Consider the following 21,557-nt stretch of genomic DNA (forward strand, 5'->3'; position numbering starts at 1 on the left):
TACTGTAATGTTTTTAATCCTGCTTCACATTTATTCTGATGACTTTAAAATCTGTTCTGATGTTTACACCAAAGCCACTAGGTTATTTCAAGGCTACTTGATGAAACAAAACCAGGGCTGAGTGAGGATAACCTTGGCTGCTGGGAGGAATGGTGGGCTTTGCCAGGTCTGTTTCGGCAGCCATAAACACATGAGGGAGGAAACCAACCCCTGTTCCTGTTGCTTTAAATTACAGAAGTAGAAATATTTTATTTGAACTGTCTGGGAAATTTTGGAGCTAAAGTCAAACTCATGGTCCTGAGTTTAGGCAGAAACCTTATTTGGTTGGCCCCTGTGTCCTGTGAGTGTGACCAGAGAGACAAATTCTCCAGTGCTGCATTCAGCTATGCTCCCCTACCTCTCAAACCTTGTTACTCCAGTGAGTACCATGTCTCTGGCAAGTTTTCAGTATCTTCTGGGAAGTGGTTTCACTTCCTTCACAATGTGCCAGAACCATCCAACAGGCTGTGTAGCTGTGCTATTTTTAGGAGAAATTGTTAGGAAGGTCAGCTTAGCCTTGCAGGTTTCTGGCCCTGACTATAGAAACTGGGTATTCCCAAGCAGTACCTCATGCTGTCTCTGGCTGAGGGGAAAGCATGCACAATATACCCACAGCAAGAAATAATCCTACCTAACATCCACGTTTAAGTTTATATCAGAATAAAAGCTCATGTTAGAGCATATTTTGATTTCATGGAATTCCAGCTAGGCATAGCAGTCTGTAAAGAGAATGCAGTTTTATTTTAAAATAGGGCAGAAGGATGGAGAACAGAAGCGAGATGCTACACTGGCTAAAGGGCCGTGGATGGGACAAGATGTTTTGCCCAAAGCTGGGGAGTGGGTTAGAAGGAGTTTCAGGTAATCTGAGACTTCAGTATAGCTTTTGTGGATTTTGATGATTTTTAAATATGCTATTGCGAGCTGGAGACGAAATGAGAGCCCTGTGTGTGTGAATGCACACAGTAGATTGCCTCTCTGACAGCCGATGATAAACATTTTTCGGAAAGAGTATATTCCCACCCGAGATCTCCAAAGTTTCACTTGCAATATTACAAATCTCAGCAATGACAGAAGATATCTTTAGGGTAGAAATTCTGCCAATGAGACTTGTGAGATAATGAGGTAATAGGCCATGTGTTGTGTGACAAATCAGCTCAGGTTCAGAAGCAGCAATGATATGACCCTATTTGGCAGCATGGGAAGGCTGAGAGATTAGATTCCACCTGCTGTCAGTTAGGCTTTTACATTCATTTGCTTGTATTTGCCAAGATATCCACAAGCCTACACCAATAAAAGATGAATATATGTTCTCTAGACTGGATGAGAGCATCTTGTAACAAGTTTGTTAAGGATTTAGTCCAAGATCTTCGGATATTGCTAAAGATTAAAGTGCATTTCATTATTGACTGCTAAATTATTCACATCTAAGTATGTTTCCTGAATCTTTCTCTGGTACATGATTTTTTTCTTCTGCTTTTGCATGCAGATGCTCCAAGTATGCAATCGCATTGCTCTGCCATTTTGTTTTCCTTCCTTTGCTGGCTCCCACTTTGCATCTAGGTGTTTAGGCATCTAGATAAATAGCCTTCCAAGCAGGGATGTACAGATTTCTTTGGGCAGGGTTTGGCCTCTGTGTGCTGATGACAGCTACTTCAGAGCCAGTGCTCTGTGACTGCCCCTGTTGCAAACATCTATTCAGTGCAGCCTCAGTGAGAGGGAACTTTCAAGCTGAATTCAAACAAATAATGAAATTCACCTTCTTTATATCACTTTTATACTGGGTTCAATGTCAGTTGCAGGTGCTCAGCAGCTCTGAAAAAGCAGGTAAATTAGGGAGCACTGGCTTATTTGAATTGTAAAAGCTCCAAAGAGATGCTCTTAGATATTTTGTGGAGCCAGCTGTAAAATAACTGGTGTAATGAAGTCTTAAATATGTTGCTCTTTACAACAAAGGGAGCAGATTGAAAGAAGTTTCCTCTGGTATGCAATGCTCCACAGAAGTTTCTGCATCTGGACCCTTGTGAGCATTGAGGTTGAGAGCCAAGGACTACTTTCTGTACAGCCACTACCTGTAGTTCTGTACTGCTTAAAATGTTTTCAGAATCTGTATGGTGAGAACTTCTAGAGATTTTCTGGGAGGAAAAATAAAATTCTTCCTAGGCTCGTGCACCACTTTGAGTACTATAGATCAAGGTCTTCCTACATATTGTTGGCCAATGGCACTGTTTCCTGAAATGGGATAGAAAAGAAAATCTACCACCACATTTCACATTGTTTTCCAATTTCAGAACATATGGAGTCTTATTTTCCTGTCTGCACTGACAACCAGCTCAGTCTGCAGCACCAAGTAGCCCTGTTAAAATACAAGGCGCTGGTGCTTTTACTCAGCCTTGTGTGGGGCAGGTGGAAGAGTGCTGTGCTCTGCATCAACTTTTTGATGTTGCTGTTTTCCAGATCACTTGCATTGGGTGTTTTTCACCAGAAGGAGGCTGGAATGGAAAAGGCTGTCTAGGGAACCTAACCTCTAGAGTTCAAAGAGCATTTGGACAGTGCTGTCAGACATAGGGTTTGATTTTGGGTGATCTTGTGTGGGATCAGGAGTTGGAGTTGATGATCCTTGTGGGTTCTTTCCAACTTGGGGTATTCTATGGTTCTGAGTTTGTGACTGGCAGGTGGTACTGTGCTGAATAAAGCAAAATGGCAGGGAGTCCAAACATTGCCCTCTAATTGTGGCACTTTTTGTCCAGAAGCCCGTGAAGAAGTCCTGAAGGCAGCAGAGGGAATCAATCAGGTTGGGTGAGGAGCATGGTGCAAGATCTGAGGCCTGTCACTGCAGGAGGGTGGCAGGGATGGACATCTTCCATAGCTATTCTGTTGACAGGAAAATTCACCACTGTGATTCATGTTCCCATGTTTGGGTTTCTAATGTAAACCTGCTCACCTGCGTGCAGGGGCCACGTGCAGAGTTAGCAACCACCCACCTCACCTATGCCTTATGCAACCTTGAGGGCCACATATAAGGCTCTGTTCTGCCAACAAATAGGGCTCTGCCTTCCAAAGACTGCCTGGCCTGATTGATTATACCTTCTCCATCAGCAGAAAGACTCATATCATCACTGGGCCAAAGGTGAATTGCCTGGAGACAAAGCTAGAATGAATTTTTTGCAGCCCCATTTTGCCAGACACTCAGAGTACTTCATCCTGAGAAGAGGGGACCTTTAACTCTGTCACATTTATATATGCTTATAAGGATGGAGCAGGTTCTTCCTGCAACCCTGCTCCAGATGAATGTATTGAAACAGGTAAGCCAGAGGAAAGTGCTTTTACTTCTTTTTGTCCAGCAGAACTAATGCTATTGGGAGGAGAAAGGAAGGGAAGAGATTCTGTTGTGGTTCCAGTGCACCCTGCATCTGTTTGCTTTCCCAAAGTTAAACGTGCATAGAGTATGCTAATGCTGTTAGCATTATGTGCCAAAGCATGCAAATATCTAAATCCACTTGTAGTAATGATCTATGTGGGGAGAATGAGGAGGTGAAGTAAGGAATTACTCATATTTGTCTTCTGGCCCAGGAAAATGTCGAGATGTTTTTAGCTGATGCCAGTTTTGTATTTGAAATGTTGCATTGTATTTATATCTTTCTTAATCCCTAAAGCAAAAGGGGCTAATATTCATTTAAAACCCAATAACAATTAAAATCCCCAATAACAATTAAAACCTACAATGAGCAACCGCTCTAGCTTTGTTTATTGCATGCATAAATAATCATACTTCAATGAACATGTTAGTATCTATGATCTCTTCCCAGATTAAGGTTGCCTTGAGACTGCTTGCTTTGGCTACTGTAAATGTGACATGAATTACACTCAGGAAAATGTGTCTTACATGCTGTGTTTGAAGTAAATTATTTTCTTCTAATATACCTACACAACTGTCACAAGGAATTACACCGCAGATTTAGTGATGTTAAGTGTCAATTGTAATTTGGTGACAGCCATTTTATTGGCTATGCATATTGCTCTGCTAGGACCTGCTTCTCAGTATGGAGGCCACTGTATCATTAAAAACCAGTGATCCTTCACTGATGACATAATTTGACTGGCAGAGAGAGGAGCAGTGAGAGGTTTGCTTCCACCTGCATGGAATCTGCTGCATGTCAGAGATGAATTTGCCTTCAAATTAGAAACAGCACAGCAGACTGGTGGTTGTGATTTTGCTTGATTTCTTTTAAGGAGTTTCACTGGAATGGTTACTGAGCAGCTGATAGGAGTCTGCTTTAATATGTCAAACATATATATTATGCAGCCTGTAAACATTTCAAATATTCTTAGCCACAGTATACAGTGAGTTATCTGTGAAATAGTTTCAGCTGAATTGAGCTACATGCTTTTTTTTTTCTCCCCTTCTGCACACTCATCCATCCATCCACCCATCCATCTATCCATTCTTTTGTGCGAAATTCTGCCTCTGCAGTAGACAGAATAGTATTAAATTTATGTGTTAAAAGGAAAAAAAATGTGCTAACATAAAACCAGTGTTTCAACAGATAAAATAAATCATACAAGCTGTGTAAAAATTTACAGTAAGAGCAGAACTATAATCATACATTCTGAAAATTTTATAAACTGACAATTCAAGTTATGTGTTTTATGCTAATACACATGGTGGTAGGTTCTAACAAACTGTGATTCACACATGAAGAGTAGAAAAGTTGAAGATATTATATATGTAATATCTATTTTTCACATGTACATCTTTATATATACATTATGTACTTATTCTGAGAAAGAGGAAATAGATTCTGAGACTTTCTTAGCAAATTTAATTCAATATAGATGCCTTTCCATTTTCAGTATTTAAATTAAATTTTTTGCTGCAAGGCACTGCAAGGAACAAAGCAAAGTACCTTAAAAGAAAGTGTTTCCCTAGTAATTTCACCTCATTTCACACCTATTTGGCAGCTTTTCTTAGCCAATTGGTTTCATTGAAAATGCTGACAATGTTCACCTATTAGAATTGTCCATTTGGCAAGGTGTGCTTTCCTCTTAGATTCACTTTATTAACTTTAAATGTAGAAAATAACTTTTTCTCCACAAGACTACCAATATTCCTCAATGTATACTTTTGTCTATCTCCTATTTTTTTCTCACTGCTTGTTCTACTTTTTTTTTTTCCTGAAAAATCTTTACCGAACAATAAACAGCATAAATTATTCAGCCAATTTCAGTACAGTGGCATAAATCATACTCTAGCAGACATGCTACTTATGACAAATGCTTTGTCTAAGAGAAACATACCACTGAAGGTTTAATCAGAAGCTCTAAACATTTCAGACTTGCTCAATTTTATTCTTGGCAAGAAGCACTGTCTTTTGCTACATTCTCCATGACTTTGGGAGAATGTTCATTTTTCCCATGAGAATGCTGAGGCCATTTTTACCCACTCCAGGAAAGAGGAGAGTGTTAATAAAAGAGCACTTTCCTCAGAAAAATTCAAATGGGTTTGGCAAAACTTCTTGCTCTTGAAAGCTCATTTCAGAGGCAACCTTGGATATTTTGAGTACTTCCTATATTATGAAGTATCAGAAGTCGCATGCTGTCCCTTTTGAAGGCATAAAGAGTACACATGAAACATAACCTTTTATGGGATAAAAAATTTCTTAGGATTTTATTAGCACAATTTTGGAGAAATAAAAAAACATAAAATCACAGTCTCCTGTTTGATATGCTTTTTAAATATCCAGTCCAGTGAATGCCTGGCTCAAGTGCCCTTTATCTGATTTAGAACCACTATATGCAATTCGGAATGTTGAGTAACTACTTCAAAAGGAACCAAGCCATGGTTTTGAGGAAATCAGAGGCTCTTAAGAATTTTTAGCCTTCTTGCTAACAATTCTGAAAATTATGTTTTGAAGAAGAATACATATTTCAGTGTTAGAATCATCTTAATTTTATGTTTGATGTAGAAGCCTCAAGCTTTATGGAATAGCCAATTAATATTCTCACATTCTTAAAATTAGTGCCTGTATTCTAATATGACATCTTGCACTGAGTTCATCCAGGGATTTTATTATGTAGCTCCAGTCAATGCACTTTTGTTTTATTGACTTCAGTACATTTTTAAATTTTATTTTATTTTATTTTATTTTTCTTTATCATCATCTAAAATGTCAAATGAGGTCCTGGAAAAAGGCTCTGCTTCTTGGATGGCTACTTCTCACATAGCCAAGAAAAATACTGTAGAGACAAATTTACATAAAACAGCAACCTGAAAAAATGCTGGGATACCAGAATGATGGGAAGAAACTTGCAGATAAACTACTGTCATCAGCACAGTGCAGAGCTTACATACAGCTGTGTGAACGCAAAACGAATTAGAAATAGTTTTCAACAAATGAGCAGAACATTAAAATACATAGGCTCAGGATCTAGCTGGATTTTTTCAGATTAAAATAATCTGAAAAGTAACTGTAGTTAGAATTAAAAGAGCTAATGTGACCTTTTAAAGAAAAGTTGTTTTTGTTATTTTTAAGTTCTGGCTGAAATGAAAACAACTGCATAAAGAAGGACCAGATGCAGAATGCAAACGCCAGTTCTTGTTGTTTTGTGTCAAAATAATCAGCAGCAAATAAAGGAGAGCATACATATTCACATTCCAAATCAAAGCTGTGGTCTGCTGAGTCCCATAGATGCTTACATAAAGAAAAAGATGTGCCACTGGATGCAGTGCTACCTACCCACGTTTTTTCCTGCTTCCTGCAAGTGGGTGATTTGCATAACTCTTGAGTTTGAAACAGTATAATCCTTCGACAAACACCTTTGGATTATATATGTATTTGTTTTATTAGAACTCTTGTTTGCATGTACTCAGCCAGTCTCTGTGACTCTTATGAGATGCTTCATCTCAAAGGTATCATGTGGTGAAGCTCCACATAATCACAGGCTGAGCAAATGTTTCTCTTTATTAGTTCACCTTAGTAATATTTGAAAAAGAAATCCAGAAGTAGCACAGAGCTCCCATTGTAGACCACCTGTCCAGCACAAAAGAAGAAACACACTTCCATCTAAATAACTCTTATTTTGGTTAAATAAAAAACAAACAAAAAACAAATGTGAAGTCCAAGGGAGAGACTCTCTGACACATTTTACATCTCACAAAATACCGTGGCAGTGTTAGAGCACACTCTTCTAATGTTAAAGGAGTGTAAAAAGCGTAAGGAAAACAGAGTGACATTCTCCTTTACTTACTTAGTTGCTTATACCAAGCCTTCCAGTCCATGAGTTCATTCTGTCACTGTGACTTGTCTTGACCCTTATCCTTCCCTCGTCTTGCAGAAATCCCTACTGCAGAAAAGCACTGCATAAAGATTTAGATGTGGAAGCAGTTGAGTGAAGACAGTGGACGGGAAGAAGTTTGTATCTTTCTGTCCCTATTCTCAGAAACAAAATGCCCATTATGAGAAATATCACATACTTCCAACCAAGCAATGCTCACTTATTTAATTGAATTTTTTCCTCATCTAAAGGACTAGCATGGTGAAGGAAATATGAAGATTTGTAGCCTGAATATTTTGGAAAAAAAAAAATCCTTTAGGAACACATAAAAAAGCAAGCAGTTTTTTGTCTTTCCCGTATCACTGTAACTCAGTCTTATGTGCAAAGGATTAAAAACAGAACATTTTAAAATTGTATCAATGAATATATAAGAATAGCATAGCAGACTGTTATTGATGGCTCTATAGATAGAACTAAAAAAGGGCCATGACCTAGGTGAAATATAGGAGTCAAAGACTTGGTATGGCTTTCAGACCTTTTAATAATATTTAATTGCATTTTAATTAATGGAGATGTGGGAGATCATGGTAGGAGGAATGCAAGAACAATGGAGGTAAAGAAGCCACAGATTACGTAAAAGGGGTCAACACTGATTTATTTTGTATGTCATGTGTAGAGCTTTACTCATAAATAAGGACCGGTAAAAGCGAAGCGTTTGTGATGGAAGTAGTACTCAAATTAGAGCAAAGACTTAATAAAGTGATGTTTTCTTCACTATTTTTGTTCTGTTTTGTTTGTTCCTCTGAACATTTTGGAAATCTGTTTTAAGCAGACCAATTCAAGAAAGTGTAACTATTAACATTAGGAAAGGTCAATATTTAGAAAAGTATATTTATAACAGTATCTGCAGCATTAGAACTAGTTGAAGCAGGGGCATACCTTCCTTCTGAAAAAGGTTTTGGAAAAAGACCCTTAACCAGCTGACCACAAGGTATCACAAAATCCACATCACCACATTCCATGTAATGAGAATATCAGTTCACAGACTGAGATTCTTTATAATTTTCAGCTAAAACCTGAAACTGGACACAAAAAGCTGATTGCTGAGGCATGCCCATTTGAGAAGATCCAGAACACCACAGAGTTGTGTTGGTTTGAAATTACCAACTCGTCCAAGATGAAGACCTTCTTATCGTTATAGAATCATAACTTCAGTTAAGAAAATAGATCATATATATATGTATTTTACAGAGGCTTGACTATGAAGCAAGACTCATGGGACCCACTCAGAGCAGCACAGTCTGTGAAGAGTCGTAATTGTGTTTTCACACAGTGGGCACTTTCTTGAAAAATTCTGTATTTTATTGTTTTCTTCCTTTCTTCTTTCCCTCTTACCTTCCTTCCTTCCTTCCTCTTACTCGCTTCCCCTCCTTCTCCCCTCCCAAAATCATTTTTCTCTTTTATTTTCTATGTTACAAGTGATGTCAAAATTCAGTGCAATTTCTAGAAGGGTGTTTTTTCTCACTAACACCACTTTTGTTCTTTTTGTACCGTCTACTTATATTATAGTAGGCACAAACGTCATGACAGTCTCTCCACATTGGCAAATAAATGACTTCTCTTTTCCATGCAAATACCACATTTACCTAATTTTTCAGTGTTTTCTCAATTACAGCACCTCTCATCCCAGTAGATCCTAAAGCACTTGCCAGCTTAATGCTCCCTGATGTACAAATCACTGCATTTTTCATAATGGTAACATAGGGTTTTAACTCTCTCTCATAACAACCTTGTCAAGGCAACTTTGTTCTTCAGTTAATGTCTTTAATTGGGCACACACTAGCCGTTAGGGTAGGATTAATTGTGAGCATCTGGGCATTTATTTATTTACTTTTTTTTTCTTAATCCTAACAGGGAGAGTACTGAAGTCTTTTCTATGAGAAAAGACACATAAAAACTTGGCACACACCTTGAATTTATAATGGCCTAAGAATCCTTGAAGGGGGATTACTCTTGAACAGTGTTTCTTTAAATTTGTGCAATTTATGTACATCAGAAAACAGTAGGTTTGTCTGACAACTGGGCAAATAAAAATGTGAACCCACATTAAACTTCATATAAATGTGAAAAAAAGGAAAAAAAAAAAAAGACCGAAATACTATAACAGGTAATGTTAGTTTTGTGAAAGGGGAGGCCAAAATTCTGAAACTGAAAGTGAAGGTTGAACAATCAAAAAAAGCTATGACTTAAATTAGAATGAAATTTGCAAGGAGAGCTAAGTTTCTTAAAGCTTTTATACCCTCCAAGTCAGAAATATTGAAGTTTTCCTACAAGAGTAAAAGGAGCCCAGTGAAAGACTTGAGTTTCCAAGGAGTCTTAGATCAGTAAATGAGGTATACATGTATTGTTTCCAGTTATATTTTGTATTTTATTCACTGCAGGTTGCTATTAATGGACTGAAGACATCCAGGAAGAGACAGTGAAGTACAAACACGCTGCTCTACTAATACTTTTGAGTATGAAAAGGGGACCAGAAATATGAAGCATCAGGGAATTTTTTGGTAAGAGCAATGAAAAGCATAAGTCATAATCATTGGTGAACAGTACACGGAAGAAATATCTGTGAGACAAGGACATCTGTGTTGCCTTTTGAGTGTTGGCAGAGACTGTATAAACACATTGACCTTGCAAAAAAAAAAAAGAAAAAAAAAAAGAAAAAGAAAAAAGTAGAGCAATTTCAGATCTCATTTTCTTCATCATGGTCAATGTTCTCAGCTTAGACTTCTCAAAAAGGGGATGCTCTAATGCTAGTGGATAAGGAAAAGCTCATCCATCCCTAGCTTCTGATTGACATATAGAGGGAACTGCTTCTATGTCCCAGTCTAAGGTAGTAACTCTACACCAATGTCTGTCCATACCTTGCCTCTCATTGCATGTAAACTACAGAAATTTTCATTCCATGGAACTGATGGAAATAATCACAGATTCACAGAATCATAGGGATTGGAAAGGGCCTCTGGAGACCACTGAGTCCAAACTCTGCTAAAGCAGCCTGGCTCCATCCTCTTGACACCTGACCTTTAGATATTTATAAACGTTAATATGATCCACTCTCAATTTTCTCTTCTCCAGGCTGAAAAGTTCCAGGTCTCTCAGCCTTTCCTCGTAAGGGAGATGCTCCAGGCCCCTCATCATCTTTGTGGCCTTTTGAGCTCTTTCCAGAAGTTCCCTGCCTTTCTTGAACTGGAGAGCCCAGAACTGGACACAGTACTCCAGGTGTGGCCTCACCAGTACAGATTAGAGGGGGAGGAAGCATCATGTAAACATATGAGAAGGACAGTGATTATTTTAAAGTTATCTGAAGATCAAAGTTCTTTCATTAATGCTTAGCAAGTGTTTCAGCTATGGATAGTAACGAGTCATAACAAAACAACACTACTTTCTTTCTGTACAAAACCATCCATGTAAATTTTGATAAACACATTCATTTGGATCAGAACAGGCAATCATGGGCCAGGAATATGGTCTGTAAAACATGGCAGGAATCTTTGGGTGAAAAACCTCTTGAACAAAGCCATTTCAGTAAAATTCTTCCTGAGCTTCCATCTTTTTGTGTAATACTAGAGAGAAAGGGGGCATTCAGAACACGGCTCTCTGGGGCAAACATGCTTCAGAAAACCTTACTAATAGGCTAGAGATCCCAATAAATGCTTCAGACACAAAAATCATTTATTTCCAGAAAAAGCTGGTTAATGAACATATCAATGAAGAATCAATTATGATTTTTCAGCACACTTTTACTATGTTTAGTTTGCAACCCATTGCTAAAGAATGGACTGACATGAAGCTTGGAAATCCAAAAGGGAAAGATTTCTGTAAGCATGCAATAGCCATACATATCTCAGTCTGGAGCAATGAAAAAATTTCCTTTTTTTCACCTGCACTGTGTATTCTACCTAGTTCCTTCCCTTTAGAATCCCTTAGCCAAAGCAAAGCCCATTTAAACACATATGGGCATGCAAAAAACTTTATTGAGGTAATTAAAATTAACAGAACAAACCTCTTAAGCCTTCAGGAGAGGTAGGAGGGCTTTTTGTTTCTGCTGTTTTTTTTCCTGAACAAAGTACTTAACAACTTTTGTAAAATGAGAGGTTATTTCTGTAAAGGTGGAGTGGTGCACATTCCCTGTATTTTAATACTCATTCACTTTGCATCGACTGTGATATGCTCTTTTCTGATGAAACGTGGAAGTTTTCATTTGAAAAATGATGTGTCTTATAGATAGCATGGTCTAAGCAATTTTAGCTATGGCAGAGCAATAAAAAACATTCTTACCATGGATTCATTGAAGGTGCAAGGACAAATATTAACCTTGGAGGTCTATTATAGCACTTATTTAAAACAAAAGAAGAAAGGAAGGAAAGGCATTCATATTTAAATTGCCTCTGTTTCTTCATATGAGGAAGCAAATTTATAAACTCAAAAGAATAAAGGCTTAGAAGTTGGGTGCTGTTAATATGCTTAAAATATTTTAAAATCAAAAAAAGAAAACATTTAACTACATAGTAGTTTGCACAAATTCTAGAACTGAAATTCTTGGCCATTAGTAATAAAATGTACATTTATTTGCATATTAAGATAAAGATATGGTTTATTATGATAATTTGCTAATGACACAGAGATTAGCAACTAATAACACTGATTCTAAATAAATAGTGACTATAAGAGGTACAAATATGATTTTTTCATATGTACAGTAGGAACAGAGTTAATTGACTGTATCAAATGTAATACAGAAAATCTGTATCTATCCATACAAATGACAAAAAGGCAAATCCTGTTCATTCCAAGCAAACAAGAAACCTATTGAATCTGATGGGACTATTCCCATGAGTAATCCTAAAAGGATTTGGCCCATGCACATTATTTAGTAGCTAACTGAACCCTGACGATGTGGGCAGAAAAGAGAAGTAGGAACTCTGAAGTGGAGAGACCCGCTATGTACTTCACAGTTCTGAAACTATTATTTACTATTTACTCTCCATTTTTTGAGGGGGAAGCAGCTTAATGAAAATTCAAAGCAACAGAAAGTGACTGCCCCAGCTGCAAGAGGAAGCTGCAAAGTCAGCATGGGAAGGGCCTGTGTAACTGGAATTTCTCAAGTGATAAGAAATGATGGGCTACAATTTCAGATTTATTTTGCTAGTCCAAATTCCTAGTTGTTCCCACTTTTAGAACTGATGTGCAATATTTAGAGCTTGGCAAGGAGCCAGAGATATCATTAAATCCTCTCTGCTAGATATCGCGGAGAGCGGTTCCAGGCTAGGAGCTGTCTTCACATCAGCACAAGATCTTAAATACCCGTAAGATGGAAAAGGGGAAAGTCAATGAATTATTCAGTAGTAAGTTTGGTAATCAAAGACTGAGAGGTTTTATTAAAACAAGAACAAAGCACTTGCCATCAATTAAAGCACTTCCGTCTTCATGTAAATGCTTAACAAAAGAAATGAAGCTGTTTCCAGCCCTTCCTGCAACGCATGGTGGGCTCAGTGATGAGTGTGCCGAGCCTTCAGCCCTGCCCTAAGAGGCCATCTGCCCCCACTATGGGAACACAGCACACTTCTGGTTTCAATACGAGGCTGTCAGCATGAGCCTGAGCTGTTTACAGAACAATCCTCCATCTCCAAACCCAGCTTTTCTTCTTCCTCATCTCGGGGCAGCAGATTGAAGCAAACATCATTTTCAAAAGGAAAACAGAACTATTCAATGCAAAGACACTAATTCTGACATCTTCTCTTTCCCCGTGCTTTTTTTTTTTTTCTTGTTGTGAATTAAGACTTGTACATTAAGCCGTTTGGTTTTTTTTAATTTTTAGGGGAAAATATTTTAAGAAATTCTTCATTTGCCTGTATTTTCCATGCATTTGTGTTTGAGAATTGAAGAAATAATGGGCTAGTTTATCACTGTACATATGAACTTCACGGACTGCACTGAATTATTGGTTTCTCAAGGAAATAATATCATCAGGTCGCCATAATGTTAAGCACTATTACATTTTAGCTGATAATTTCTGAAAAGTGCTTACTTTTGAAATGGAAAAAAAAAAAAAAAAAAAAAAAAAAGGAAAGGAAAGGAAAGGAAAAAAGCCTGGCAACAGTGCTGACTGAAAAAAAAATATTTATATTTATATTAAACCCCTCAGCTAGATTCTCAGACACATCACTGCTTAAAATGCAGTCACCTGACAAAAACAGTTCTAATTATTACCCCCTTGGGCTAACATTTTTCAGAGTGACTGGCTAAAATGCACTCCAGCTCATAATTTCTATCTCTGACAGTAGAAGACATAACCTAGTTTCCTCTAATGTAAAAGTCTCTAATCTAGAGGGCAAGACCCTGTTCCGTATAACACTGAAGGGAGAAAATGCAATTTGAGCACAAGGAAATTGCACACATAGTTTGATAGTTCTACCATTCTCATTTTTTTTTTCTCCAGGATTAAATGTCTTGTTTTATTCTATGCTAAATTATGACCTGGCTTGGACTTGTATATATTTTTCATCATACTCTGGAAATTTTACACTATAAAAACAAAGGGACACAGAAATGCAGTGCAACTTTCTTATTTAATTTCAGCCATCAAAAAAGTCCAAATTTCCATACATTGGGGAAGGATGTTTTTTCTTAATGGATAGTTTTTTCTTTGGCAAGTGGCACTTGCAGACACAAAGCTTCGTTCACCTCTGGGTTAATCCAGTTGTATATCAGCCCAACATGATTGATTTCATATTGGTGTAATGCAGTAGTGAATCAGGCTCCAAGGTTTGAAAACAGAGCACTACATTAACATCTACATTTGTATACTGAAACACTGGGGAACAGATTTTCAAATGGGCTTCATCCCAACATCGCTTCCTTGCAGCACATTTTTCACCACCAAAAATAAAAAAGTGTCCATAATTTTGTGCTCATGAACACCACAGGGAACAAAAATTAGCAAGTCTCTTGGATAGAGAGCTCCCTGAATTATACATGCACCTGCCTGAATTATACATGCCATTGAGTAGTTAGATGCTTAACTACTAATATTTGCAATAGAGGGTACCTGCCAAAATCTGGGCCTCGATGTGCAAACTCGACGCTAACAGCCTCTCAGCTGACAAAACGAGCAGATTTAGCAGGTTACACAGAGGGAGCTGCCTCACTCCAATTAGCACCACCCAAATGGTGCAGCCTCCCGCAACTGGGGACTTGCTGCCTCTGCCCCGGCTGAGCCCAACTGGGCAATTCCTGGAATGAGCTGGAAGGGCCAGATTCACGTTCATGTAAGCAGAGGCAGAATAATAAATTGACCTTAGCCTGATAAAGCCAAAAATGGTGAAAGAGTTTCAAGGAAGTGAGTTAGGAATCCAGGAAGAGATGCATTTTGTAAGGGGGCTTATTAACAATTATTTCTCCTTGCCTAAGAGCCACTTTCCTTTGCAGCCTGACAGCTGATGCTTCACACCTTTTTCTTCCAGCTGGCAGAGCAGCTGGGTGAGTACATTCATGGTTAGTATTGCTCCACTGCCTTTGTAAGCAGCAGGGGCATCCATTCCCTCCTGGAAATGCATGTCACCCTCATGCACCTTCCATGACTTGGAGGAAATACTGGTGGCAAAAGTACAGTTCCAATAAAGGAGAATCAAAGCTAAGATCTAAAAACTCCAGTTGCTGACATGTTTATATTTAAAACTCTTAGATTTGTGCACCTGCTCCGGCAGGAGAAAGATTATTGCCACACTTTCTTCTTTCATTTAGATTCAATTTTATTTTTTTAATGCCAGAGCATGATGATTTTTCCATGAATTATAGTACTTTGTCCTGATAAGTCAGTACTGGATGAGTGGCCATTTTTTTTCATGGCAGAGAAAGGGTGAATGTGAATAGTGCAAACAAATGCCTGAGACCATAATTACTAGAAAGCTTAAATCTGTGAAAATTATTTGGATTCGCACTATGGACAGAGAGAATTTTTTTATATGCATTCTCATCTCTGTGTGCACATCTGTTTGCGGGATCTTGGCCCACACTTGCACAGATGATCACAGTTGGTATTTACTGATACCCACCCTGCAGACTGAAAATGTAAAGGGAATGCAATTACAAAAGGAAATTGCGTGGTATGTGGTGCAGGAGCTACTGCACGAGGCCATGAAATGTGAGATGCTCAGTGGGTGGATCCTTGTTTAAATGAGCTTACCCTTTGCAATCAGAAAAGACAGCAGAGGTGTTGACTATTGAAGAGCAAGCCTGGGTTTAGCTGAGCTATGCAATCCCTGTAAAATGCCATCTCCCCAGATATTACACATTATTAGAAGGTTTCCCTGTATTTGTGTAGTTAGTGAGGCAAGCAGGGAGATATAAAGCAAACTATTTATTTGCTACTGTCAAGTATCACACTATTAGCAATTAATCTCTAAATTACCTTGTTTTCTATTTTTTTTTTCTTCTGATTGTGAGGACTTCAGCTCATAAAACATCAGCAGAATCCTAAGGGATTTTTAAGAAAACTTCTATTCTGGAGTAATTCTGTCAATATTGAACATACCTAGAAGTACTGCAGTCAGTCATATTGGTAATCCTCACTCCTGGCTGTGGCAGGTTACCTGTAGATGTAGAAGAGTTTTTGATGTCAACCCAAAAGAACAGACCTCAGGCAACCTGCCAGACCTATACTTGCCAGCTTGCACAGGGACAGGAGAAGCCCAGCTTATCTCAGGTACTATAGGACACAGGAGCTTTTAGTCACCTGGTGAGTGAGATTATAATCAATGAGAAGGGCTTGACATTCAGAGAAACTTCTGTCCTCCAAAAGCAGGATTTCAAAAAAGCCCTCTCTTTCATACAGATTAACTGGTGGCTTGACCTTCAAAGTAATGCAGGGCAAATATTGGAAGATCCACAGAATCACAGAATTGTTAAGATTTGGAACAGACTTCTGGAGATCACCTAATCCAATCCCCTTCTAAAACACATTCCTTACAGTAGGTTCCACAGGAAAGCATCCAGGAGAGTTTTGGATATTTCCTGAGAAGGAGACTCCATGACCTCTCTGGACAGCCTCTTCCAGTGCACTGTCATCCACAAAGTAAGAAAGATTTTTCTCACATTCAGATGGAACTTTCTGTGTTTGTGTTCATTGTCCATTGTCCTGCTGTTGGGCACCACCGCAAAGAGTCTAGCCCCATCCTTTTGGCACCTGCCATTTAGATATTTGCAAGTGTTGATTAATCCACTCTCAATCTTCTTTCTGGGCTGAACAGTCTCAGGTGTCTCAGCATTTCCTCAGAAGAGAGAGATTTCAGGCCCCTAACCACTTTGTGGTCCTCTGCTGGAATGTCTCTAGAAGTTCCTTCTCTTTTGAACTGAGGAACCAAGAACTGGATACATTTACTTGAAGATGGCATCCAGCATAAGCTGCTCCATCACATTCTGAGGGACAGAGATGAAATGAATGACTTGTGCTTTCCTGGGTTCTCCTTCTTGCACTTTTTGAAGACTGGAGTGATATTAGCTTTCCTTCAGTCATATCTCCCGTTCTCCATGATCTTTCAAAGATGATAGAGTGGTTTGGCAATCACTTCTGCCTGCTCCCTCACCTGGTTGCATACTGTTGGTGCCCATGGATTTGTGTGCATTGACTTTGCCCAAATGAGCTCTGTCCAGATCTCCCTCAACTAAAGAAAAGTCAGCTTTTCCCCAGGCTATTTCTCTTACCTTTAGGGTCTGGGATTTCTGAGGATTAGCAGTAAAGACTTGAAGCAAAGAAAGCATTCAGTAACTCCACCTTCCAGTGTTCTACATTACCTCATTCAGCAGGGACGGGCTCATTTTCTCTAATCTTCTCTAACCTTTTGCTATTGATATACTTGAGGAAGCCTTTCCTGCTGTCTTTGGCTTCCCATACCATATTTAATTCCAAGTGGGCCTTAGCATTCCTTGTTGCATGCATGCACTGACAACGTTTCTATGTTCATTCTAAGTGTCCAGATCCCTTTTCTACATTCTGTAGACTTTCTTCTTCCATTTGAGTTTTTCTGTGCTCATGCATGTGGGTATCCTGCCACCTTTGCCTGATTTCTTACTCTTAAGGACACATAGATCTTAAGTTTGGAAGAAGAGATGCTTGAATGTCAACAAACTCTCTGGGCTCCCTTACCTTCCAATACTCTATCAGATACCTCCAGTTAGGTCCTCGAAGACGTTAAAGTTGGCTCTCTGGAAGTCCATAGTTGCAATACTACTTACTGCCTCATTTCTTCTGTGTAACATCCTTAACTCCTCTATCACATGGTTGCTGCTTCTAAGTATGCCCCCAGCCTTCACATTCCCAACTAGTCATTCTTTGTAAGAAGATGGTCCAACAGTGCATGATTCCATGTTGACTCTTCCACTACTTCATCAGATGTTATCTTTGATGCTCTGCAGGAATCTCCTGGCCTGCGTGTGCCTGTGATTCCCTTTGGTATTGAAATCCAGGCTTACAACTGAATCATAAAACTAAAATGGATCTCAGGCAGTCAATGATTTGGTGAGGCAAGAGCTTCCTGCATGCAGTTCCTGCAGTTATCATCTTCTAAAATTAAAGGGTTAAGCAGTAAACAGCTAATACACATTCTAGGCCACCCCGGCCTAGGAAGGCTCATGAGATCAGCTACCAGCATTGGCAGAGATGCAGATGACAACCCAGAGGTCAAGGGGAAGGGATGAGACAAACTGGGAACAGGTACCATATACATAATATTCACAAGAAAGACACTGCTGATAAAAGGCTCAAAAACATAACCCCTAATTGATGAGTATTTATCCTTATGAAACACACTTTCAGTTTTTCAGTAGTACAAATGTTACTTCTGCAAGAAGCCCAACAGTTTTGTTCCATTTCAACATAAGCAAGTCCCTATTCACATTTCAATTATTCATCCATCTTCTATCAGCTTTTATGCTGGGAAACACCATCATCACCTTGCCATCGTCACCGGTTGGTTCATGTTTTGGATATAAAACCCAGGCCTGTGGATTTATCTACTGAAAGGACAGTTGCTTTTCCAAATAAATATGGTTCTAGGAAATTTTAGTCAGTGCATCATCTCTTTATATTGTACTAGAAAACCTGAAATCTAACGTCAACATGAAATAAAATGCTTTTCTACCAACCCTTTAGGATGGAATGAGGTCATTCTAGCACAGAGAACAGAAGACGCCAATCTTTCATACATGGGAAAACAAGAAATTACCTGTTTCTTCAGTAGGAAAATTTATTTTAAATATCTGCTGTGTGTTTCCTAAGCCTCCTGTACAGAAGGTAGATGTAAATTGAACTCTAATATTTTTACCAATAATAATAACTTACTGGGCTTACTGGGGTGCATTAAAAAGAGCGTGGCCAGCAGGTCAAAGGAGGTGATCCTCCCCCTCTACTCTGCCCTGGTGAGGCCTCATCTGGAGTACTGCGTCCAGTTCTGGGCTCCCCAGTACAAAAAAGACAGGGATCTCTTGGAAAGAGTCCAGCGGAGGGCCACGAAGATGGTGAAGGGCCTGGAGCATCTCCCCTATGAGGAAAGGCTGAGTGAACTGGGTCTGTTCAGCCTTGAGAAAAGGAGACTGAGAGGGGACCTGATCCAGGTCTATAAATATCTAAGGTGTGGGGGGCAGAATGGCGAGGCCGGACTCTTTTCAGTGGTGAGTGGAGACAGGACAAGGGGAAATGGCCAGAAACTGCAGCATAGGAAGTTCTGCACAAACATGCGCAAGAACTTCTTTACAGTGAGGGTGACGGAGCACTGGAACAGGCTGCCCAGGGAGGTGGTGGAGTCTCCTTCTCTGGAGATGTTCAAGACCTGCCTGGATGCCTACCTGTGCTACCTGGTGTAGGGAACCTGCTTTGGCAGGGGGGTTGGACTCGATGATCTCTGGAGGTCCCTTCCAACCCCTACAATTCTGTGATTCTGTGATTCTGTGATAACTTACCAAGAATTACCAATAATGTCCACAAAGCTAACACACAACACAGAAAGGGGCACACTGAGAAATGCATGTAAAGAGCATGACATCTGTGGTGACCACTGTTGGATCTTGCAAGATTTTATGGAATTGCTTGGAAAGTGTAATGAATGATGGCTCAGACTCCTTAAGATAAGCCCCACTCCTTAGCAGAGTCCCTACAGACACGAGCCTGTGTGAATCTTGTCTTCTGATTCCCCACATTTTGGGCAGCGTTTTGCATTTTTGTGGTGACACAGACTCTTGTCACTCTTCAGTCCCTTATGAAAGATATTTTTTATCTTACCTACTACTTAAAACCTGGCAGTTCTCTGGCATGAGGTTGTTTCCTCCATGAAGTAGGAGGTATGAACAATCAAGACCTAAGCTCCATGCAAGTTCTTGGTAAGAAAACAAAGATCTTTAAAATAGCCAATACCTTTATAAGGAAGAATCCCATTTTTAAGGAACAGTGAAAAAAAAACCAATCCCTTTTCTTTTTAGTTTTTATGAAATACACGTAGACCAGAAAGAAAGCAACTGTTATAAGTCAATAGAACTCCAAATGATTTGATACAGTACTTGGGGGCTAGGAAGTGTTTTCAAGCCAAACCTTGATAATATGCTGTTAAATGACTGCAGAAGAGAATTGTGGGGAAAGGAAAATCTGCTGAAGTCAGTAGATCTGCAGTTCACTTGACTGCAGCCAAGATTTCATTGCAAGTCTGTGGATGACAACAATGTTCCCGATCATCTAAAAAAACATTAAAGTATTTTGTCACTGTTTAACTGGGGACTAAATACGTCTGTGCCTTGGGATTAATTCACAACATCATCTAAACAATTTAATCATCTTAGCTTTTCATGTGTACTGTCAAGAAAAAGATATCAAAATCTGAGAAGGGCAAAGAATCTAAATACATTTAAACATCTAATGGAGGATATAAAATCCCTTTTTTTTTTTCTTAGGGAATTCTTCAGCCGCACTGTTTTTGGACTGTAACTCTATCTCAGTAATTTTCAGCCTGCTAGACAATGAAGTTCACCATTACAAATTTTCACATTGAAGAGTAGAAAACTGTAAGGAACTGAAAAATGAAAGCAGTAACAGTTTATAGGCACAGTACTGTAAAATTATCATATTTCTGCAGTAGACTTACTGATTTGATTGCCCTTCCTTTAATCACTTATCTCCTTTCCTTAAATACAAATTATGTGCATGTGGAAAAACTGTGTGTTTCATTTTGGTATTTACTGTCCGCGTTGTCATAAAACAGCTGGAAAGGTCCATGAAGACACATGCATGAATGGACACATTAAGCTGTCTCCCTTCAAAATCAAACAGAAGCAAAACAAGGAGAAGTCCCATTACCAGTTAAGAACAGTATGGTATAAACTTTCACTCACCTATTGCAATCCTTATTTAGAAGTGGTGTGTAAATGACTTTATCATACGACACTTGGTATTTATGCTTTATGCCCACTTCCATACGGACCACATGAAACATTTCAAAGTGGTTTAACAGTGCAATCTTGCAGACAGCAATTTTTGAGCAGTTCAAACATCCTCATTAAACAAATCCAAACAGAATTCAGAACATGTAGGATTCCAACACTTTCCCCCAAGATCAGAGTACCGCTCTGCATTCTTGCTCAATTTAAACAAAGCAAACTGCGGTGAGTATACCCTCCCCTAATGGGCACCCCCACTGGGGACATTGTTCGATTACCACCACGGACATGGCCTCAGTGCAGCTGGATATGTAAACAAGGCCATAATCCGCCTGAAAGAGCACTCACAGTTTGGCGGAGCTCACTGTGTTGTTAGCATATTGTGCCAAAGCAATAACAAAGACATCACTTTAAAGTTTATTTGCAGGCTCTTATTAATCAAGAAATTTTCCAAAAAATTGTTTCTAAATGGAGAACATTCCAGAAATCCACTGTTTGTGAGGAATGTTTCCAGATGACATTTTTACTTATCTGTAGCATGTTTTTCAGAATAAACCACAATTCAGTCCAACTTCGATTGAGACAGAAAGCACATTGCTCTTATACAATGTAAGGCAGCCTTCTGGGTTTTTGTTTCGCATGCTCTCAATTTCCTGTAAAGCCAATCAGGTTTTCAGTCATAGTTCTTCATTAGAGAAGAGATCGTCAATGTAGTTTGGCTTGCTAGCAACAAATGCAAAACATTATCAGTTATAAATTCAATACAATTG

This window comes from Lagopus muta, chromosome Z (genome assembly GCF_023343835.1).
Source record: "Lagopus muta isolate bLagMut1 chromosome Z, bLagMut1 primary, whole genome shotgun sequence".
Taxonomy (NCBI): domain Eukaryota; kingdom Metazoa; phylum Chordata; class Aves; order Galliformes; family Phasianidae; genus Lagopus; species Lagopus muta.